The following is a 14,715-nucleotide window of genomic DNA, read 5'->3' as shown; positions in this document are numbered from 1 at the left end:
ATAACAAAACAATAATAACTTATCAACAATATTTGTTATCATATCAGTAAATTCACGTTCTGTACTCAATATATCAGTAATAACTATCTCAGAGAGCTGAGATAACATTTGAGGTATGCCTTAATTCACCGGTGTCCCGGCTAGCCCCAGGTGGCACACCAGTGCTGTGCCAGGAGTGGGGAACTGCCTCGGCGTCAGATTTGCCATAGGCAGACCCTTACAGCCACCAGCTCTAGGACACTCTAGGCACCATCACGGAGCAGGTAAAGGAGGAGGAGCAGGCTCTCGGTCTGAGGTTCTAGCAGGATTGGTGTATTGCTGAAGGGTTCAGGAGCTGAAAAGAGCCACCAGCAGGGGTGAACACGATTTTTAAATAGGGATGGAACAGTGGGTGGACACAACGGCATAATCAATCAAAGTCTGACAGAGGAGGACTGCCAGGGAGGGGTTCTCACAATCTCTAACCAATGGGATAGTGAAGGGGGTGGATACAATCTAAACTGGTTAATGGGGGAAAAGTTAAAAGGCATAATACACTCATAAGGTGAAGCTTTCACCCTGAAACCCATGGGGGCACTAAAGGGAGAGTGGAGTGGGATCACAGGAAGAAACCTCTGTTATGAGACATCTTGTCCAAATTCCTCTCAACTTTGGGGCAACAGTGTTCTGTGCAAAGCTTCACAGAGTGAGGATGGGCTGGCCTGCACTGCCTGCCTGCTCTTCCAAGAGAAGAGTGAAGCACACTGGAGCTATTCAGGTCCCGTGTCTTCAGAAGTCTAGGCAGGCTGGAAGCAGCAAGGCAGGGGAGGGCAGTAATGGTGGACAGTGAGGACAGAATGACGAGCCCAGCCAGCCTAACCATGAGCATCGTCCCCGCTGACAAGGAGGGTGGCATTGAAGACGCTTGCGCTGACCCTGCAGATGGAAACAGAGGAGCTGGAGGAGGCAAAGGAAGCTGTCTGCAGCTGAGAATCTTCCGCGGCCACTCACAATTCAGAGAAATCTCAGCTGCTGGTAGAAGCCTTCATAGAAGGCACAATCAGTTTTCTTAGTGAGCCAATTTCACAGTTCGGAAACCTGTCTCAATGGCCTGCCTGCCTAGGCAGTTGTTTGCTTCCAGATTGCAAACATTAGCTTTGTTGGATACCGTCCCAAGCCAGCTCTCGGGCCAGCTCCACTACTCGGGGGTCATAGAGGACAATAGCTCTTCAGAAACACTCAGGGAAAAAAATGCTTATCTCTCAAGGGGAGGTAGAGGCAGACTTCAGTTCTTCAGTTTTAGCTGCAACGAACATCAAGGTCACCATATATCGTTACATTATTTGGGACAGCTGAAATATCGATATAGAAAACTTCAGTCTTCTTTGAGGGCATATAGCGAAAGTTTATTAAAAGGCACATCCTTTTTATACAGCAGTTGGGTACAGTTGAATATGATTGGTCATTTAGGACAACACCTATTTGTAAACATCTTTGCAAGTACAAAGTTGGAAAAACAGCAGGCGCAAAGGATTAGAAATTGTTTGGAATATCTTTTCACAGATCCCCCAGAGCATATGCCTGGGAAAGTATCTGACTTGCTTTCTCACAAGCTGCCTGATGCCTTAAGGAGTTCTTTGACCAATGTCAGCTCCCACAGTTCTCCTTTATCTAGTTCTTGCAGTCTTGGTATTCTGTTTCTCAGCTTCTTCTTTCTTATCTTAGAGCAGTTTATGTCTTAGTAACCTTAATGAATTCCAGAGGGTTCTGATAAGAATGACTAAAAACAGTTTGTCTGGAGCACACTGTGGCCTAAGCTGTTCAAATATATTGCTACAATTTCCCCTTCTTCCTCCAACAGCCAAACCCTCTTTACTGTATTTTCTACCAAGTGGGTTACCAATTTTATTATGCATGGAATAATCCAAAGCAATAAAATAATGACTAATAGTAATAACAAAGTTCCCTTTATGATATCTTTTAACCATCTATCGATTCCCCATCCCTCAAACCATTCATCCAAACCCAAATCATTCACAGTCAACTTCTTCATCGTGTAAATGTTTGAGTTTCCTGTGAATGGATGCAGAATGGTCAGAGAGGTTCATTGTCTTGGTTTGGAAAGACAGGTATTTGTCAGGGAAAACTGGAGTTTCCCTTGGAATGGAGAATATAAAACCCCCTCCTGTGGAACTGAATTTTATTGAAAAGGTAAGCTCTGGCTCATCCCTGGAAAGTGTATGGTTTATCCCAAGTCTGTAACCTCCCTGCAGTATCGTGTTTCTGTAACTCTATTGGCTGAAGAATCTTACCGTGCCCATTTCGAAGCTCCCTGTTAAGAGTGCAGGGAGAAGCAGGTGCGCTCTCTTTGCCCTGGCGACCTCTGGAGGCTCTGTCCCTTTCCCTTTCCCTCTCCCCTCTCCCTCGTCCACCTCCTCTCCCTCAGTAACCATGCCACCTTCCTGAGGTTGAACTCCAAATAAATCCTCATCTCATCAGCACCTCACCAGCTGTCTAGAGTCTCCTTGCCTGCCAGCATGCGAACACCCATGACCCTAGGACCCGGGGGGCTCCCAGGGAACCTTCCCCAGGGACCCCCCCCCCAAAATCTAAACCACAACACCCTCCCTCCAAATTATTACAATTTTGCAATTAGGAGCTTTCAGGCAAAAAATAATAACAGTTCTTTACTAGGAATATTAAATATTACAAATGCAGTAATACAAAAAAAACCACAAGCAAGCAAACAAATGAAAGTCCTAGAAAACCTTGACAGAGTCAGGAATATGACCTGACACCCTGTTGTCAGGGTGCTGGAAGCAGTCCAAATAAGTCCTCCTGGAGTGGCGGATGTGGTTCTGTTGAAGTAGAGATGATCCTGTAAACAGGTTCAGTGGTGGTGAGATGAGTCTGGTCTTCCTCTGGGAATCCAGTGGAAAAGGGGATGTCTGGGGTCTCTGTGTCCTCATTTTTATCTGAGTAGGGAATAGTTGGCTCCTCCCCACTGGGTGGAGCATCTCACAATGAGATGATGTAATGTGTCATGTCATTGGTGAGCCTTAAAGGCCCATTAACAGAAGATATCCCCCAGAGGGTGGACAAAGTTGATGAAAGAGATAAGAAACACTGCCCCACCTGGTTTTAACAGCTGGTCTATTATCAGAAGGCATCTGCCCCTCTCCCCCCTGGAGTTATAAGAGATAAAGAAAAAAGAAACCATCTCCCAGCTGCTTTCTACAGATGAAATTGAGTACACTTTTTTTTTTGGTTACATAACCCGAGACATTCATGCAACACATTCCTTCAAAATCCTCACACCCATGCGTATGCGCTAATAGCAAAACTCTATAGCAGCTCTATTTTGCAGTGTGCTGTGTCTAATAGTATCTACATCAGTGAGCATCTGATTTTAAATAGCTGAAGTTACATTTGCTTGACTGTCTAGCATCTCAACTTATTAAGCGTAGCCAAAGCTTGTGCAGCAGCCACACCTGGATTAAGGAATGATGCTATTATTCATGCTGGAGTGCCCCAAAACTCTACCTGATTGTCACAATCAGGTCTCATGCTTGTGATTGCTCTTTTAGTTCTCTTGCTATGTTCCGCTCTCCAAATTGTTGGGTTCAGCACCTCGCATATGGTAGGGGCAAACATGGTTAGTTTCCCTAAATAACAAGGCCCACTAAACGAATTACTTGGAATTGCAGGCCATGCCCTATCTCCACAGGTTGAAAATACACCTGGTGGAAGCATTCTTACAGTCACATTTTCACCTGCACTTCCAGGATAAGTCCACTTGTGGCAATATTTAGTCACATTCTGATGTTAAAACAATTTGCATCTTATTAAGGCTATTACAGGTTATGTATTAAATATGGGACAAGATCCATAAAGAACTGATTACAATCAACAAAACCTTTTAAATCCAATCATGTCACTAACACAGGGTCTTGCAGCATGAGAAAAATAATGTCCAATATCTCTAGGGGAAATTGGGATAAATGACCATTGTTTTAAAGTCCAAAAAGTTGAGACTCAGGAGAGAGTCCATTAGCTGGAAATGTTGATCTTGACATTACAGAATGTCTTTTTGGAAGCCTGGAACATGGAATAGCTGAAGAAGGTTAGTAGGAACACTGGACCATGATGATGTTGTAAGGCTTTTGTTGACAAGTTTCTAACTCTCCAGACACAGCCATTCTCAGGCAGTCCTACTTTTGCTCCTGTTCTGCTTATGAAGTCTGGGTGGTGGTGAAGTCATTTCTCTTCTCACTGGGCCTCATTTTCTCAGAGGCAATTGATGTCTGACCAAATGAATAGATGACTGCTTTTAACCTGTTGATAATAAAAACACATGCATATTTTCTTTTTAAGTTAATGAATCAATTTGGCTTTGCTGTTGTACACTCAATTGGGATTTAATGATATTTTTCCCAAATTTTTAATGTAAATATTGCATTATTCAAAATGATTTGTTGTCTTAATCTTTAATGTAACTATTGCATTATTTGACCATTCTTAAGGAGTTAAATTCCCTCTTTTTTTTTGTTTTTTTTTTTACAATGAGATGCATGTGTTTTGTTATGAATATGAAGGGAACATTAGAACAGAAAAATATATGTAGTGAAACCAGAAACTTACAGCAATTAGGAATAATTCAAATACAACAATCAGGAATATTTCAGATAACAGACATAATAATTAACACATGTGAAATTGGGTAATTAGCAATCTGTGAAATACTGTATCATCATCCCAGAGTCTGCAAAAAGCTGATAAACCTCAAATCAGTGAAGAATTGAATAATCATCTCTAGAAAATTATTCCCAAATTCACTTCAAAAATAGGTCCAGCTGTCATATCAATCTGTTCAAATTGTTAAGTCAAAGTGATTTCAGTATTGTTTTGATGCAGAAAACACCTGGGTCTGTTGGCAAATTTCTCATTCAGGTAGAGTTAAAGTAATAAGGTACTGTATTTGCTGCTTTCTATCTCTCCAGCAGCTGAAAAACTTTAAAAAACTAGAATTCAGTCAGAAAACAAAAATAACTTTAAAAAACCTATATCAACATGTTTTCAAGGCATACAAACAGAATACGTAAAGCTTCATTAAACAGAGTTTCTGTAAACAGTCAGAAACCACTCCACACTGGACGGGGCAGGGAGGGGGGTGGCTATGCTGCCAGCAGGAAAAAGGACAGGGAGGGGAAAGAAAAGGGAAATTTCGGCCACTGCCATCTTGGAGCTGCTGCAGGGGGGAAAGGTAAAAACAAACGCCGCCGCGTTGTACTCACATCCGTAGAGATTAGATTCTTAACTCTGCAGTGACCAGGCAGCAGTGGAAGTGGAAGCCATGCAGACCCGTTGTGGCTCACTCAGCTCGGCCCTCCCATGGCTGCTGCATCCCCATTTCCCCCCAAACACCTGCAGTAGAAAAGCAGAGGGGAAAAAGCAACACAGAAATGTCTCTAAAGACCGCATGTAGCAAAAGGGGGGAAAACACCGAAAACAAAATACAGAAAAGGTTGAAAAGACACAAAGCGCTTGTGGCTCCCACCTCCCAGCCCATAGCCTGCGGAGCTCTGTGGAGAGGGGCCACCAATCCAGGAGCCCGCTCTGACAGACCGATGGCTCTGTTGAAAAGCCAGCACAGCTAGACCAAGAGGGAATGGCACTGGAACTTTCAGCTCTGGAAAAGAGTTGTGTTGCAGGAAATGTGGTGCGCTCCCTTCTGTCGGAGCTGCTTTCTCCGGAAAGCTGGGGTCTCCGATCCTCACTGCCAGTACAGTCCAGAGGATTGGGACTACCAACGTTCTGCATGTGAATACCCGCATTCTGCATGTGAATACCCGCATTCTACATTTGAATACGGGCTATAGGTAAGCCAAGGTGAGTCAGAGGCAAGGGAGGCAGCAGGGGGTATATGTGGCCTCCTGCTGCTATTGTTAACTCTTCAGGGCACCCTGTAGGTAGTCCTGTTGCCAGCAAAGGAAGCGACACATCTGCCTTTTTCTCTGATTCTGCAGGCTGTGGAGCCGGCACGGGATTTTGCTCCACAAAACACCTGCTGAGCCTGTAACTCTGGCTCCGGTGGTGCAGACAGTAAAGACAATGTAACAGGTTCCTCTCCGCCAAAAAATTCTCCTGCAAATATTGGGAATGCAGCCACAGGGTCGTCTGGCTCTAAAGTGGCCACTGCTCCTGCCACAGCTGTTTTTTTCTACTTTTAACTGTCTTTTAACCATAATTATTATCTTCCACACTGTGCTAAGTCCCTTGGTTTCTTTTGACCCATTGCTCACAGCATCCCAGAGAGCTACTCCCAGCCTTTCCCACTCAAGGGTGTCGAATACACTCCTGGAGGTGGCAAAAAATCCTCTCTCCTGACCCCATTTCAGTAATCTTTTTTAAGACCTTTGGGTCATATTTAACTGCTCTCTTAGAGATGTGATAAATGATGTGGGATAATTTGTGTTTATAATGTATGTATAATGTGAAAAATGTGAGATGATTAATTCATGTTCTTATGATAAACTGGAAATTATAAAGCTGTATAAATTTATATCAGGTAAAAGTCTATGCTTCAGGAGGTTTCTGCAGCAGATGGTGAAACTGAGCACCCTGAAAATCAGGCGTCTCCATTCAGAAGGGAACAAAAGACTTTGCAGCCTTCTCAAGTATTGGGAGGGGACCTGTTGAGATGAGCCGGTATCAGCAACTCACACCTCGGGAGCCACTTTCACAGACCATCAAACAATATCACCCATATCTCGAACATTCATCAACTATAAGGATCCATAAAAACTGAATATTAACACATGGACTTGGGAGGGGAGCTCTTTTTCAATCTGACCGGAGATGAATTTGGGTTTGAATAGCTAACCAAGAAACAAAGGGAAGTATGGGGAAATATTGCCAGAGGCAGAATAAAGAGTATAAAAACCAAGCCTCGAACATGGCAAATTTGTGAACCCAGCTAGAGACACCGGCTGCCAGGTCCTGTGTCTCTGGGGTCACCCTTGGCTCAACTTTTCCCGGGAGAACTTCTGTCAAGTAAGTTTCGCTGTTTGTGGGGTTCGTATTGTTTTGTTTTTATTGTTTGAAATTGTTATAATTTGATTCTAAATTTTGTAATTTGGATGTTAATAAACCAAACTATTGAATTTGGCAATAAATTTGTCCTGGCGTTTATAACAATTTTGACGCCCAACAGCGGGGCCAGTTTTGAATATTCTACGGATCCCTGCTTCTGACCGGGGGGCGCCCCGCCGTAAAAAGCGGCCTGGCAGAGCGGGTAAGTCCGGAAGAACGAACTGGCTTTACGAACCCAGAACCCACAACAGCGAAGGGATTAGGCATTAGGACAAGCTAGCTTGGGGGGGGCTCGGGAACTCAGCAGGGGTTTTCCCCTGGAACCGCGGTATTGTTTCACTCGTAAAAATCTAAGTGCATGAAGAATCCACGCAGGAAAAGGACCGTAAGTATAGCGTGGTTGAGTGGGGGTGACCAAGTGCTTGAGAACGTGTATGTGCGTGTGAGTGTGTGTGAATGAGACGTGATTCATCACGAAGCGAGAGCGGACCTTAAGGTCGCGTTTCCGCTGCTCCCGCGAGGGACACGGCCGACCGACGGGGAAGCGATTGGAACGCGTGATATTTCGCTTCGTGTGTGAGTGTTACCCGACGGGGTGGGGGGAGGTCACCAGGGGGTCCTGAAGGAAAGAGGACGTCCCTTTTTGAGTTCGGGGACGAGTAAGCCTTCTTGACCGCGACCAGGTGGGGTCGGTCAATTTTTTCGGTGGCGGTTACAGAGCCCCGCGGTTAACCGAACATCCACGGAACGGTCATCCGTTGGATCATTAAGTTAACGGCATCGAGTTCGGAAACTCGGGATTTAATTTTTGGTATCCCATAACTTCTGTGCCACGGGGAGTATGGGATCAGATCTCAGCAGAGATCGGGAGGATTCCTTAAGGGAAACCTCAGCGAGGGCTGCTCTGGAAATCCCCCGGAAAAGTCCATTAGGAAAGTTGTTGCAGGGTTGGCAAGAATGCCCAGTTAGGAGAGGAGCATCTAAAGATCGGATGATTTATTTGTGTATGAATGTTTGGGGAGGAAAGGAGATAGGACCTAATCTTATATGGCCTGTGTTTGGTACGTTTGACGAATGGGCGTGGGAAGCTCTGTGGGAACATGTAGCGAAGAAGAAAAGGAGAGAATTTGAGGAATTGGCATATGTTCTGTTATGGTATGAGGTACGAGTAAAGTTGTATTCTGAGGAAAGGGAAACACGGAATGAACTGGACTACGGGATAAACTTCTCTCACGGCTCGGTGGCCCCCGTCCTGCCAGCCCCTACCCCTACCCCTTCCTCCTCCCCGGCCTTCTCAGTGGCAGAGTTAGCACTGCCATCCGAGACCCATGCGGAGCCCCGAGCTCAGCGGCCACTCCAGAAACCTCCCTCCCGTTCAAGGAGATTCCTGAGAGGGAATCCTGCCCCCCTTTCTGGTCCTGACCCCGCACCTCGGCCACCGACGCTAAACTATGGAGAAAAAAAGAAGAAGGGTAAGAAAACGAAGGGTGGAAGAATAAACCAGACAGGTATACACCAGTTAGAGCCCTGGCTAAAACCAGGACCCCCGAAGGAGATCTTGAAGAGCCCGGGAGGGATTCAGGGTGGGACAGTTGGTGTGAGAGCAAGAACAGCCCGGGAGGAAAAATGGGGAAAAAGAAGCATTCCCGTAAAAAATTTGACAGTAGAGCAAAACAGAAATTACCAAAGGTGAATTGGAATGTATTAGAGGATAACTAGTGGTGTTGGGAAGCGTGCAAATTAGAAACGCGAGAATTCACGTGAGTCTGCAAAAGGAGGAAAAGATAGAAAAGGGATTAAAAGGAATCTTGCTTACTCTTTTCCTTGGTGGTGGTAGATCTTTTACTTCAGGCTGAATACATTTTGGAGACTCCCTAGAGTTGTGTATTTTGCTTTAAGAGTTTTTTTTCTCCTGGACGAGATCAGCGGAGTTTTTTTTTTCTTCCTCTTTTCACTAACGTGGGAATGGAACGAAACCCGCCCCTTCCCGCAAGCGGCAGGGCGAGTCAGTCCATGGTTGCCAGGAGACGAAGGAAAGCGGCAGTTTTAAAGTGACTAGGCGAGGCTGCCTGGGGCAGAAAACCGCCCTGTAAGGCGAAATAGGAAGCAAAAATGGATAAAAGTATTGAGAGAAGAGACCAAGAATGAGAGCTATACTTATGCGTGGGAAATACTTAGGTGTTTGTTCTTGAAAAGCTGAAAATATATCTTCTTTTTGGTTACCTGTCCACTGCATGCGAGGATTTTGTGCAAATCAAAATGTTGATAGTATGGTGTATGTAGCTCGTCTATGTTTGAAACAATTGCTACATTTTGAATTCGGATTGTTAGCTTGAGCAGGAATATGGCATTTGTGTTGGCAGACAGTGTACTGCAAGGGTTTTGTGTGTTTCAGTTTTTCTTTCAAAAGGTTGAAGCATGTGGCCGGTGGAGTCCAAATTAAAGCGGCTGTTGAGAGGCAGGAAACTAAATCTTTCTGTCGAGATAGTGTTAGGATGGTAATTGGAGTCAGGATTCTAGTATTAAGTTGGGAAAGTGGTATAATTCTCTGTGTTGGTAGTTATAGGATTTTTCTTTATTCTTTGCAGTTCCTATTCTGTATGTATTTTATCTGGTTGGGAACCAGGATTCTTAATTTTAATTATTGGCTCCTTAGAAGGAGATGGTTTGTGTTGTCCCTTTGATATTATGTCTTCTTACTTGCTCCTCAATTTGGAGGATGTGAACCTTGAGGTTGCCCTGGTGCCTGTGTTTTCAGGGGTGGAGAGTAAGTGATGTATGAGAGGCAGTATTTTGTCACCGGTGTTAAGTTTGGTTGGTGTTTGCTTGTGGTCCTTCGAGCCATGTATTTAGGTTTAATAATACGCAAGAATGGATAGCAAATACAGGAGCTTTGCTTTGGGAATTAGGCATAAGTTATCTCGAGTTGCTTGCTAAAAGAGGCTAAGTTTGTGAAGTTTTTTTTGGACTGAGGTAAAAAGCAGTAGTGTTAATGTTCTGACAATTGCACTAGATAAAGCTATCTGATTACCGGGGCCTGAAGTTTACAGTGACTCCTGGCTTTAGAAAACTTTTCTGAGTCTTAAGTTCCGAATTTAAGTAATGCATGGTTTATTACAGAGTATTTTGATGCATTTTAATCATAGCTTTTGATGCCTTCCATCTAAAACAGATGAATTAGTCCTGTTGTTTTATCCACTTCCTATGATAAAAGCTAAAGGAGATCAGACCCTCAACAAAGTTACCACTCTGATGCCCCTTGTCTATTATATATATATATCCTGAGAATATTCTATAAGTGGTGAAGGAATAAGTTCTGCTCTTTGTAATATTTTCTTCTATTTGGTGTGCCTTTTTTTTCTGTCTTGTTAAAATACTCCCCCAGAATTATGGGTGAGGTCTTAAGTTTCTCTCTTAATTTGTATTAGGTACAAATTTTGCTTAAAGTTATCCTTTATTAAGTTGTACTGCTCACTGATTGTTTGAATTGGCTCCCTGATGAAGTGAAGAAGTCACTTCAGCTACTGCTGCAGGATTGTATCTTGCCACGCTGAAATAGGGGTCTGCAGCTGATCCTGTCTGTGAGAAATGGTTTGTAGACGGATCTGCACGAGTAGTTGACGGAAACTGCCCCGGTATATTAACCGGGAGTTCCAGCTTTTCGTGGATGTTAGCAATCACACGGCGTATGGAGTTCTTACACAGGAGTGGGCGGGAGCCAGGAAACCGGTGGGGTATGTTTCAAATTTATTAGTTAGAACTCCGTACTGCTGCGGCTCGAAACCCCGCCCAGTTTCTGTCCTGGGGAGGATCTGAGGAGTGTAGTCACAATTGCTACGAGGCAGTGGAATTACAAACCAAAATAAGAAGTGTCGCCATCAAGTTAACAGCAGAGCTGAAAGGTCCGATAGTACTTCTGGAATTGTGTTAATTTTGCTGATCATTAGGGGTGGCTGAAGCAAGGGTGAGAAGCAGTTGTGAAGGCAGATGCTTCTTGGAGGCTGAGTGAGAATGGCCATGGCAGGGTGCACATCGAAAATAGGGACAGAAGGTAGTCCCATTGTCTCACTCAAGTTGCTTCCTTCTTTTGGCTGTGTGTATCTGAGAATGTGCTGAGTAGGGGTCTGGAATATAAATTTGTAGTTCAGTTAATTAGCAGAAGTGCAGACTCATTGCACTGAGACTGTAGAAACTGAGTGAGGATGTGTGTAACCTTAACAGCTGATTGTCCTGGAAACTGCTGTTGTCACAGAGCATTGTAGGATACTGGGTTTTATGAATGTTTGTCTGTATACCAAATCACTCTGAATGTGCTGAGTTTGGTTCTTGAAATAAGCCCAAATTGTTTGTGCTTGTCTATGATTTTTTAACTGAATTTTTCTTTAAAAAGCTAAAACCTGTGTTAATGCTATGGGATTTGGAGTAGTCTTAGTGTTTATTGTTTACTCGCTATATATCCAGTGGACATTGTCAGAAGTATTGGTAGAATGTAAAAAGAACTGTTTGTATGTTTCAGTATAAACCTCGTTTAATAAGAAGTAAAATTCTCTTTCTGTTAATTTTAATTTTTCCTGTAACAGTACAAGAAGTTTTTTTTTGAATTTTGTATTGAGTTCTTTAAATTCTAGATAAGGAATTAAATCATTCTTGGGTGAAAAGAAGATTTTGAGTCGTATGAAGAATTGTAAATTATTCTGTATAAAAGGGGATGAGTGAATTATGAGCTAGAAAACTCATTCAAATATTCAGATTGTCTGAATAATAGTCGTAGCATGTTTTCTTCCTGTAAGGTATTTCCGGAGATACCTAGATCTGAATTGATAAATTTAATTTGAAGCCAGCTGTGAGAGAGCTTCAAGATGTTAATTTATAAAATCAGGTAGATTCTGGAAAAAGAGCGTTTTTTTGTTCATGTGACAAAGGTGTAGTCTGTGCTAACCCCTCAGTTTTGGAGGGTTCCCCTGTTTTGTTTTTAACAGGTGTTAGTACGGAAGAACATCAGGAAAGGTGAATCCGGAGCTCCAGAAATTTAAAGAGAAGGAACTCCACCCCCAGGATATCAGAAACAAATGGCAGAAGAAATATCCATGTGCTGCTCTGAACCTGGATGCCCCTGCAATCCATATATCCATTTCAAATGCAATTATTGTCTTGAAATTTGGGTGGTGCACTGCAAGTGGGGGTGGAGGCCGCTGGGGTTATGCCACAGGTGTTCTGAGGAAGAACAGACTCTGACTATGCGATTCTTAGACTGTGCCACACGTTTGGGATTGATAGAACCAGATTATCCCGGGTGGTATTCAATACACGAAAAAAGGGGTTAAAGGGAAAATTGGATCTAAAGGCCCAAGTGTTAGCCACTGAGTGCCGTAGAACTAAGGTAGTGCCGTGTGTGGCAGAGCAAGTAAAGTAATCTCGGTGGGGAGCTTTTAAAAGGAGGTATGCTGTCCGAACCACCCCGAGGGTCCGAGCAGAGAGCCCCTGCTGTCGCGAAGAGAAAAACTTCCCCGTTGTTCGGTTGCTACCCGACAGACGCTGGGCCAGACAGAGGGAAGCTTCTGCGGATCACTCTAGGGAGTGTGAACCAGGCTGTGCGCTCGGTGAAGGGCCAGCCCTGTGACATATGGCTCCTCAGAAAAGGTTACCCCTGTTAAGACACAAGTAACTGGCTGGCACTCAAAGGCAGTCAGGGACATGGGAATTGGAAAGATAGAAGAAAAGCAGAAAAGGCAAACATGGTTCAAGAATCGCTGGTGAGGTGTTTCTTCAAGGAATGAGAAACTCAAGAGAGGAATTTTAAGTAGATTTAAAGAAAAATCTAAAATGATGACGATGCGAACATGAATTAAATGGTTAACAAAAGAAAAGAAATGGGGGAATTGTGAAAAATGTGAGATGATTAATTCATGTTCTTATGATAAACTGGAAATTATAAAGCTGTATAAATTTATATCAGGTAAAAGTCTATGCTTCAGGAGGTTTCTGCAGCAGATGGTGAAACTGAGCACCCTGAAAATCAGGCGTCTCCATTCAGAAGGGAACAAAAGACTTTGCAGCCTTCTCAAGTATTGGGAGGGGACCTGTTGAGATGAGCTGGTATCAGCAACTCACACCTCGGGAGCCACTTTCACAGACCATCAAACAATATCACCCATATCTCGAACATTCATCAACTATAAGGATCCATAAAAACTGAATATTAACACATGGACTTGGGAGGGGAGCTCTTTTTCAATCCAACCGGAGACGAATTTGGGTTTGAATAGCTAACCAAGAAACAAAGGGAAGTATGGGGAAATATTGCCAGAGGCAGAATAAAGAGTATAAAAACCAAGCCTCGAACATGGCAAATTCGTGAACCCAGCTAGAGACACCGGCTGCCAGGTCCTGTGTCTCTGGGGTCACCCTTGGCTCAACTTTTCCCGGGAGAACTTCTGTCAAGTAAGTTTCGCTGTTTGTGGGGTTCGTATTGTTTTGTTTTTATTGTTTGAAATTGTTATAATTTGATTCTAAATTTTGTAATTTGGATGTTAATAAACCAAACTATTGAATTTGGCAATAAATTTGTCCTGGCGTTTATAACATATAATATAAATCAAGTTATGCCCTTTGGAATAAATGGTAAAATCATACAAGGCTGGGGGGAGGAGGGTAGACTGATTCAGGAACTGGGGAACAACCGGATTTACAAAAGAAAAGGAGAGGGGATTCGAGGCAGAGATGGGATTGCGAACGACCCAACTGTTATGAACAAATTTTCTGGTCGGGAAGAGCTGTGCCATCCCTGTCCTAGCCCCCATAGCGAGACAGCTCCATCCCCCCAGAGAAAAATGCTGAGCACCCATTAGCATATTAAATGAATTCTGAGCACTGAGAATGCAACCCCCTCCTCCTCCCAATTTGTGCCGTCACCCAGCCTTTTAGAAAAATGGAGGTTTTTCCTTTTGCAGAGAACCCCATAGCTGGGGTGAGGCTGCTGTCCCTCGAAAGCGGCTGACCCCTTCCCGGCTAGGCTAGATGTAGCCCCACACCCCAGCAAGTTTGAAGACAAAGGAAAGCTGCCGATGGCATTCTACTACCTCATTAAAATGGGAAAAGGAGCAGCTCCTGCCTAGATTGCCCTAGATTGTTCACTGTAACTACCTTTTCAGCAGGGATACCCTCTGCCCAACCAGGACAAATGCATATGCATTTGTATATGCAAATAAAACCGACCCTGTGAATCCTGGGAAGGTTTTTTTAGAGGAACTGCACCCAAAGATGAGAAGCTAGATGCAAAAGAAGAGAATTAGAGGGTGCCCTGGCCAAGGAAGGAGTGGATGCACCCCCTGGCTTGGTTTGAAGATTCACCATAACCTATGAGGAGTCTGAATGGAATGGGAACTAGCCAGCTGAAGTGACAATGGGAAACTCTTGTTTTTCCCTGAGGGTAAAGAGCTGACTCTGTACTCCAGTGACAGATTCTCCACTGCTCTGCCTTCTGATGGTTGATCAGAGAGAGCTTCTAGCTGTTCTTGTGGAGACAAGGACTCGGCACCTACTGCGGGCAGCTGAGTGAAGATCCGCAACAGTACCTGCTCCGTCGGATCACCACAGCAGCGTGAAAAACTCCGACTGGACTCTGCAATCCTGCTGATGACTTTA

Source organism: Prinia subflava, chromosome 8 (assembly GCF_021018805.1).
Source record: "Prinia subflava isolate CZ2003 ecotype Zambia chromosome 8, Cam_Psub_1.2, whole genome shotgun sequence".
NCBI lineage: Eukaryota > Metazoa > Chordata > Aves > Passeriformes > Cisticolidae > Prinia > Prinia subflava.
The sequence above is the reverse complement of the archived record's forward strand: the minus strand, read 5'-3'. Positions refer to the sequence as shown.